We start from the raw sequence: 9,602 nt of genomic DNA on the forward strand, positions 1-9,602 counted from the left end.
TTTTTGTCCATTTACAGCCTACCAATTATAGCTTATTCTATTTGTAATTTTTGAACTTCCTTTTGATTCCTGTTTTTAATAAGTCTAACTTTCCCAGGTCAGATTGAAGACCTCATAATTTAGCTGTTGCCAATCTTATTTTATGTTGATTGGTTCTACCATTTGTTATAAGTGAGATAAGAGATCACTAGATTGTGTTTATATCCCCACTAATTCTTGACATAGTGCAGGATGGCTCTACTGTCTGGAATTATTCTCCCATGTTTAACACAGATCTTCTGATCACTTTGCATATTCTGTTCTCTGTGTCAGCAGAACAGAGTGTCACCATATCTGGTTTCATCTCTAACTTTATCTCCTCCCCTGACACTTTAGGCATTGTTAGTTTCAGCCAAATGGACTTCCTACTGAATGATGCTTTACATTTTTTGTTCTTTCTAGCTTGAGAGGTTTTGCTTATACAAATTTTACCAATCTCTTTAGGTCTATGAAGGATGTTTCTGAATCTTCCAATCAGAGGTAAATTTTTTTATATCTTTGATGGCACAGATATTATGTTATATTGTTATGTTATATTATATATTATGATATATAATACATATATATATATATATATATATATATATATATACCCCAAGATATATGTACATATATAATGACCTTGTCTTATTTTCCATGTTTATCTTGAAATTCCTTGAAGGTACTGTTTGTGCCTTATTTATAGTTATGTTATCTAGGGTTACTTGAAAACCAAGCTGAATCCCTTTCTGAACCCATATCACAGTAGGCTGGAGGGATGATCAGTCTCATTCTTGTTGCTTCTTCTCCCATCACAAGTCCACGCTGCTACTATTGAGACACCTTAATCGAAACTGGAATGGTCCTTTCATTTTCTGCAGCTGTGCCCCATCTGTACCATACGTGGGGGATGGGAAACTTAGGCACTGGGGGTTCCTGGGCCTAGGTTTCTTGGTAATTCATACAGACAAACCTCTGAGGCCTTGCCAACTCGCAGGAGTACTCCCCTGACATGGGCCTGGGTCCTCATTCCTCTTATTTCTGTAGAATACACATTTCTCAGTTCTACCCATTTAGGTTATTTAAGATAAGCTCTTCAGTAAGTTTTCCCAAAAGACAAAAAAAGTCATCTTCTTCAAGTGGCTTCTGCTTTCTTAGGAAAATTCTCTGCATCAAGGAGATACTAAGGGCCTGGCTACTTGCTTGGAATGGTTGGGGAAGGGAAAAACATAAAGAAGAAAAAAGTATTAATATTTTAGGGAAAAATCCTTCCACAGACAAAAAGAATGGCTCTGAGATGTGAACCTTTACACAAATAAAGGACTAATCTGAATCAGGGTTGTAGTCAGATGTTCAGCTGACTTGACACAGGAGACCAGTCAACTCTAAACCATAGGAAATATGAGGAAATAAGGACTGGCAGTTGAGCTGCTGGGGATTTGGTAACTAGCAATAGCTAGAAATGTCAACAAGAGGAGAAGCAGCATCAGGAAGGTTTGACAAAGAGCGGGGAGGGCATTGGGACTCAGGGTTAGGACACTGGTCTTCAGGAGGATCAATGGGACCCAGGCAGGACCTTAGCTCTAGAGGAATGGGCATCAGGTCAGGCAATCACAACAGGGTGTTCAATAAGGAAAAACACAATGAGGACCAAATCACCAGAAAGGGATTCAAAGGTTAACCATATCCAGAAGCAAGGCTGACTTCATGCTAGGTTGCTGAGTCATTGAGCTACTTGATTATAGTTCCAGAATTTGCCCTCTAAAAGGAGGAAGGAAGATTGGTCCTCAAGCTGGGGGTGGGGCTAAGTTCCAGCCTGCTGTAGAAATATGAGTTGCCCAAGGGATGGAGAGTGAAGGGATGGGGGAGGAATGGAGAGTGAGTCAGGCAGGCCCTTAAACTTGGGTTTCAATGCAGTGTTTGAAAGGACACTGGCATAAAAATTAGTCTTCACACACTTCTCCACACATGGGTGCTATCAACACTTAACTTTAAACATGTTGACCAAAATAAAAATGGCCTGCTTTTAAAAAAATCACGACTTATATTTCCTTCTCAAAAGCTCCGTTGCCACAATTCCAAGGTAGAGAATGTCTTATATGTTGAAAAATATAGTGACAATATTGTTTTGATAATGACTGTTAGTGAAGTCTCCAGAATGAATAGAACATTTTCTGGGAGGATTAGAGAGCATGTCATGGATGATTGCCAGTTTGTGAACCATTAGTCAGGAAACACTTGTGTTAAGGTAACTCTAAGACCTTCAGCTGGGCAACAACCATAACTGATGCAGTGAAAGCACTTGAATGTTTTTCAGTGACTTCATAAGCAAATAGATCCAATCTCTTTCCACTTTAATCTGTACCACATTCTACAAAGAAAAAAAGTTTTCTTAAACTATTAAACACATTCTTCCTCTTGCTTCAAAATTTTGGTAGATCCTTAATATGCTCCACATCAAGTCCAAAGTCTTCCTGTCAAAGATATCCACCACTTGGGCTTCCCTGGTGGCACAGTGGTTGAGAGTCCACCTGCCGATGCAGGGGACACGGGTTCGTGCCCCGGTCTGGGAAGATCCCACATGCCGCGGAGCAGCTGGGCCCGTGAGCCATGACCGCTGAGCCTGCGTGTCCAGAGCCTGTGCTCCGCAACAGGAGAGGCCACAACAATGAGAGGCCCGCGTACCGCAAAAAAAAAAAAAAAAAATCCACCACTTGAACTCACTCCACCTATTCATTGTTCTCTCATTGTTCCCAGCCATATTCTTCCCTTAATCTGTTCTCTGAATATGTCAGGCTAATCATTCAAATCTGACTTCCACTTCTGGTCATGCTGTTGATGCCACTGGAGCAAACTCCTTCTGTCTTCTTTGGGATATCCAGATCCTGCCACCTTTCCAGATCAAGCTCTTGTTTCACTTCCTCCATGAAACCATTTCCAAGAACTTTCTCCCTTCTTTCGACTCTCAGTGTTGCAGAAACAAATGGTCATCTACTTACAACAACTCTCCTTTTCTTTTTCTTTTATAGAGTCCCTATTTTGTTCTGGGCAGCTCTTTTGAAGCAAGAAGTGATAATACTCTGGCTAGTGAGACAGAAATGAATTTCTATGAATTGTTTTCCCAATATAGATATGGCATCCCCTTTTCCTCTTGAGGCTTCTTTTATTTTTTTCTAGCTTTATTGAGATAAAATGGACATGTAACATTTTGTGAGTAAGGTGTACATATACATATAAATGATTACCACCATAAGGTTACTTAACATGTCCTTCACCTCACATAGTTACCATGTTTTTAATTTTTGTGGTGAGAACAATTAAGTTCTACTCTCTTAGCAGCTTTCAAGTATACAACATAGTCAACTGTAATCATCATGCCGTACATAAAATCTCCATAACTGATTCATTTTATAAATAGAAGTTTGTTTCTTTGACTAACATCTCTTTTGTTCAACCCTCTAGCCCCTGGCAATCAGCAACTGACTCTCTGTTTCTATGAGTTCGGCTTTTTTAGATTCCATATATGTGATACTGGTATGTCTTTCTCTGACTTGGTTTACTTAGCATAATGCCCTCAAGTTTCATCTATATTGTTGCAAATGGTAAGATTTCCTTCTTTCTCATGGCTGAATAATATTCCATTGTTTATATACACCACATTTTCTTTATGCCTTCATCTGTTGATGGCTACTTAGGTTGTTTTCATGTCTTGGATATTGTGAATAATGCTGCAACGTGTATGGAGTGCAGTATCTCTTTCAGATAGTGATTTCATTTCCTTTGGTTTATACTTAGGCGTGAGATTGCTGTATCATATGGTAGTTCTATTTTTAATTGTTTGAGGAGCCTTTATACTGTTTTCCATAGTGATTGTACCAATTTACATTTCTATCAATAGTGTTCCAGTCTTTCCTTTTCTCCACATCCTTGCCAGCACTCGTTATCTCTTGTCTTTTGATACTAACCATTCTGACATGTGTGAGGTGATATCTCATTGTGGTTTTGATTTGCATTTTCCTGATGATTAGTGATGTTTAGCACCTTTCTATTGCCATCTTTATGTCTTCCTTGGAAAAATGTCTGTGCAGGTCCTTTGCACACTTTTTAATCAAATTATTTGGTGTTTTTGCTATTGAGTTGTGTAAGTTCCTTCTATATTTTGAATAATAAGCCCTTAACTATATGGTTTGTGATATTTTCTTTCATTCCACAGGTTGCCCTTTCATTTTGTTGATTGTTTTTTTTGCTATGCAGAAACTTTTTAGTTTAGTGTAGTCCCACTTGTTTATTTTTGCTTTTGTTGCTTCTGCTTTTGGTGTCATATCAAACAAATCATTACCAAGATTGATGTGAAGGAGGTTTTCCCTATGTTTTCTTCTAGGAATTTTATGGTTTCAGTCTTACATTTAGGTCTTTAGTCTATTTTGAGTTAATTTCTGTGAGTGATATAAGATAGGGGTCCAATTTCATTACTTTGCATGTGAATATCCAGTTTTCCTAGCATCATTTATTGAAGAAACTATTTTTCCCCCATTGAATATTCTTGGCTCCTTTTTCAAATATTAGTTGACTGTATATGAATGGGTTTATTTCTGGGGTCTTCATTCTGTTTCATTGTGCTATGTGTCTGTTTTTATGCCAGGACCATACTGCTTTGGTTACTATAGCTTTATAGTATAGTTTGAAATCAGGACATGTAATGCCTGCAGCTTTGTTCTTTTTTCCTCAAGATTGCTTTGGCTATTTAGGGTCTTTTCCACACAAATTTTAGGAAAATGCTATTGGAATTTTGAGAGAGATTGCATTGAATCTATAGATGGATTGGGGCAGCATGGACTTTTTAACAGTATTAGTGGCTTTTTTGTGCCATAAACACGAAAAAATCTTTCCATTTATTTGTTTCTTCTTCAATTTCTTTCATCATTGTTTTATAGTTTTTGGTATACAGCTCTTTCACCTCCTTGGTTAAATTTATTTCTATTTTATTGTTTTTGATGCTTATTATAAATGGAATTTAAAAAAAATTTCTTTTCAGATAGTTCAATGTCAGTGTATAGAAACCCGCATGATTTTGTATCCTGCAACTTTACTGAAATTATTTATTAGTTTTAACAGTGTTTTTCAGCTTTATTGAGGTATAATTGACAAATAAAATTATAAGATATTTAAAGTGTACATTGTGTTGATTCAATATATATATGCATTGTGAAAGGATTCCTCCAATCTAGTTAAACACACAATCACCTCACATATTTATCTCATTCTTCCTCTTCTCCTTCTTCTTCCTCTTCTTCTTCTTCTTTTTTTAAACATCTTTATTAGAGTATAATTGCTTTACAATGGTGTGTTAGTTTCTGCTGTATAACAAAGTGAATCAGCTATACATATATCCCCATATCTCCTCCCTCTTGTGTCTCCCTCCAACCCTCCCTATCCCACCCCTCTATGTGGACACAAAGCACCGAGATGATCTCCCTGTGAGATGCAGCTGCTTCCCAATAGCTATCTATTTTACATTTGGTAGTGTATATATGTCCATGCCACTCTCTCACTTCATCCCAGCTTACCCTTCCCCCTCCCTGTGTCCTCAAGTCCATTCTCTACGTCTGTATCTTTATTCCTGTCCTGCCCTTAGGTTCTTCAGAACCTTTTTTTTTTTTTTAAATTCCATATATATGCATTAGCATATGGTATTTGTTTTTCTCTTCCTGACTTACTTCACTCTGTATGACAGACTCTAGGTCCATCCACCTCACTACAAATACCTCAATTTCGTTTCCTTCTATGGCTGAAAAATATTCCATTGTATATATGTGCCACATCTTCTTTATCCATTCATCGGTCAATGGACACTTAGGTTGCTTCCATGTCCTGACTATTGTAAATAGAGCTGCAATGAACATTTTGGTACAAGACTCTTTCTGAATTATGGTTTTCTCAGGGTATATGCCCAGTAGTGGGATTGCTGGGTCATATGGTACTTCTATTTTTAGTTTTTTAAGGAACCTCTATACTGTTTTCCATAGTGGCTGTATCAATTTACATTCCCACCAACAGTGCAAGAGAGTTCCCTTTCCTTCACACCCTTTCCAGCATTTATTGTTTCTAGATTTTTTGATGATGGCCATTCTGACCAGTGTGAGGTGGTACCTCACTGTAGTTTTGATTTGCATTTCTCTAATGATTAGTGATGTTGAGCATCCTTTCATGTGTTTGTTGGCAATCTGTATATATTCTTTGGAGAAATGTCTATTTACGTTTTCTGCCCATTTTTGTATTCTGAACAGCAAAGCACTTGAATTATTACATTCTTTTTTTGACAACCAAAAGTTTCCCCCGAAGGGGAGTGCACCGTTCCTGGAAGTACTGCAATACCAGGTCGATGCGTGGAGTGGACGGAGCAAGCTCCTATTCCATCTCCTAATTCCAAAAATCCATTTAATATATTGTCCTCGGATAGAGGACGTATCAGATATTAAACTGATAAGAACAGATACTACACTTGATCTTAGCCAAAAGGCCGAGAAGCGATTTCTGCCCATTTTTGTATTGGGTTATTTGTTTTTTTGATATTGAGCTACATGAGCTGCTTGTATATTTTGGAGATTAATCCTTTGTCAGTTGCTTCATTTGCAAATAGTTTCTCCCATTCTGAGGGTTGTCTTTTGGTCTTGTTTATGTTTCCCTTTGCTGTGCGAAAGCTTTTAAGTTTCATTAGGTCCCATATGTTTATTTTTGTTCCTATTTCAATTTCTCTAGGAGGTGGGTCAAAAAGGATCTTGCTGTGATTTATTTAATAGAGTGTTCTGCCTATGTTTTCCTCTAAGAGTTGTATAGTGTCTGGCCTTACATTTAGTTCTTTAATCCATTTTGAGTTTATTTTTGTGTATGGTGTTAGGGAATGTTCTAATTTCATTCTTTTACATGTAGCTGTCCAGTTTTCCCAGCACCACTTGTTGCAGAGGCTGTCTTTTCTCTATTGTATATTCTTGCCTCCTTTATCAAAAATAAGGTGACCATATGTGCGTGCGTTTATCTATGGGCTTTCTATCCTGTTCCATTGATCTATATTTCTGTTTTTGTGCCAGTACCATATTGTCTTGATTACTGTAGCTTTGTAGTATAGTCTGAAGTCCAGGAGACTGATTCCTCCAGCTCCGTCTTTCTTTCTCAAGATTGCTTTGGCTATGCGGGGTCTTTTGTGTTTCCATACAAATTGTGAAATTTTTTGTTCTAGTTCTGTGAAAAATACCATTAGTAATTTGATAGGGATTGCATTGAATCTCTACATTGCTTTGGTAGTATACTCATTTTCACAATGTTGATTCTTCCAATCCAAGAACGTGGTATATCTCTCCATCTGTTGGTATCATCTTTAATTTCTTTCATCAGTGTCTTATAGTTTTCTGCATACAGGTCTTTTGTTTCCTTAGGTAGGTTTATTCCTAGGTATTTCATTCTTTTTGTTGCAATGGTAAATGGGAGTGTTTCCTTAATTTTGCTTTCAGATTTTTCATCAGTGTATAGGAATGCAAGAGATTTCTGTGCGTTAATTTTGTATCCTGCAACTTTATCAAATTCATTGATTAGCTCTGGTAGTTTTCTGGTAGCATCTTTAGGATTCTCTATGTATAGTATCATATCATCTGCAACAGTGACAGTTTTACTTCTTTTCCAATTTGGATTCCTTTTATTTCTTTTTCTTCTCTGATTGCTGTGGCTAAAACTTCCAAAACTATGTTGAATAATGATGGTGAGAGTGGACAACCTTGTCTTGTTACAGATCTTAGAGGATATGGTTTCAGTTTTTCACCATTGAGAATGATGTTGGCTGTGGGTATGTCATTTATGGTCTTTATTATGTGGAGGTAACTTCCCTCTATACCTACTTTCTGGAGGGTTTTTATCATAAATCGGTGTTGAATTTTGTTGAAAGTTTTTCTGCATCTATTGAGGTGATCATATAGTTTTTCTCCTTCAATTTGTTAATATGGTTTAACACATTGATTGATTTGCATACACTGAAGAATCATTGCATTCTGGGAAAAGCCCCACTTGATCATGGTGTATGATCCTTTTAATGTGCTGTGGGATTCTGTTTGCTAGTATTTTGTTGAGGATTTTTGCATCTACGTTCATCAGTGATATTGGCCGTAATTTACTTTCTCTGTGACATCTTTGTCTGGTTTTGGTATCAGGGTGATGTTGGCCTCATAGAATGAGTTTGGGAGTGCTCCTCCCTCTGCTATATTTTTGAAGAGTTTGAGAAGGGTAGGCGTTAGCTCTTCTCTAAATGTTTGGTAGAATTTGCCTGTGAAGCTATCTGGTCCTGAGCTTTTTTTTGTTGGAAGAATTTTAATCACAGTCTCAATTTCAGTGCTTGTGATTGGTGTATTTATATTTTCTATTTCTTAATTGTTCAGTCTTGGAAGGTTGTACTTTACGAAGAATTTGTCCATTTCTTCCAGGCTGTCCATTTTATTGACATATATTTGCTTGTAGTAATCTCTCATGATCCTTGGTATTTCTGCAGTGTCAGTTGTTACTTCTCCTTTTTCATTTCTAATTCTGTTGATTTGAGTCTTCTCCTTTTTTCTCTTGATGAGTATGACTAATGGTTTATCAATTTTGTTTATCTTCTCAAAGGACCAGCTTTTAGTTTTATTGATCTTTGCTATTGTTTCCTTCATTTCTTTTTCATTTATTTCTGATCTGATCTTTATGATTTCTTTCCTTCTGCTAATTTTGGGGGTGTTTTGTTTTCTTTCTCTAATTGTTTTTGGTGTAAGGTTAGGTTGTTTATTTGAGATGTTTCTTGAGGTATGATGGTATTGCTATAAACTTCTCACTTAAACCTGCTTTTGCTGCATCCCATAGGTTTTGGGTCATCGTGTTTTCATTGTCGTTTGTTTCTAGGTATTTTTAAATTTCCTCTTTGATTTCTTCAGTGATCTCTTGGTTATTTAGTAGTGTATTGTTTAGCCTCCATGAGTTTGTATTTTTTCCAGATTCTTTCCTGTAATTGATATCTAGTTTCATAGTGTTGTGGTTGGTAAAGATACTTGATACAATTTCAATTTTCTTAAATTTACCAAGGTTTGATTTGTGACCTAAGATATGATCTATCCTGGAGAATGTTCCATGAGCAGTTGAGAAGAAAGTGTATTTTGTTGTTTTTGGATGGAATGTCCTATAAATATCAATTAAGACAATCTGGTCTACTGTGTCGTTTAAAGCTTGTGTTTCCTTATTTATTTTCTGTTTGGATGAGCTGTCCATTCGTGAAAGTGGGGTGTTAAAGTCCCCTACTATTATTGTGTTACTGTCAATTTCCCCTTTTATGGCTTTTAGCATTTGCCTTATGTATTGAGGCGCTCCTCTGTTGGGTGCATAAATATATATAATTGTTACATCTTCTTGGATTGATCCCTTTATCATTATGTAGTCTCCTTCTTTGTCTCTTGTAATAGTCTTTATTTTAAAGTCTATTTTGTCTGATATGAGAATTGCTACTCCAGCTTTCTTTTAATTTCCATTTGCATGGAATATCTTTTTCAATCCCCTCACTTTCAGTCTGTATGTGT

The 9,602-nt window shown here is 36.7% G+C and overlaps 1 non-coding gene across 1 annotated transcript; it reads right to left on the minus strand.

The window, feature by feature from the left end:
* Nucleotides 1-6,359: 6,359 nt before the first annotated feature.
* On the minus strand, nucleotides 6,360-6,550 carry LOC137210811 (U2 spliceosomal RNA). The gene has a single exon (XR_010936740.1). It is a non-coding gene; the product is annotated as a U2 spliceosomal RNA (small nuclear RNA).
* Between the last annotated feature and the right edge of the window lie 3,052 nt (nucleotides 6,551-9,602).

The sequence above is a fragment of the Pseudorca crassidens genome, chromosome 17, assembly GCF_039906515.1.
Source record: "Pseudorca crassidens isolate mPseCra1 chromosome 17, mPseCra1.hap1, whole genome shotgun sequence".
NCBI lineage: Eukaryota > Metazoa > Chordata > Mammalia > Artiodactyla > Delphinidae > Pseudorca > Pseudorca crassidens.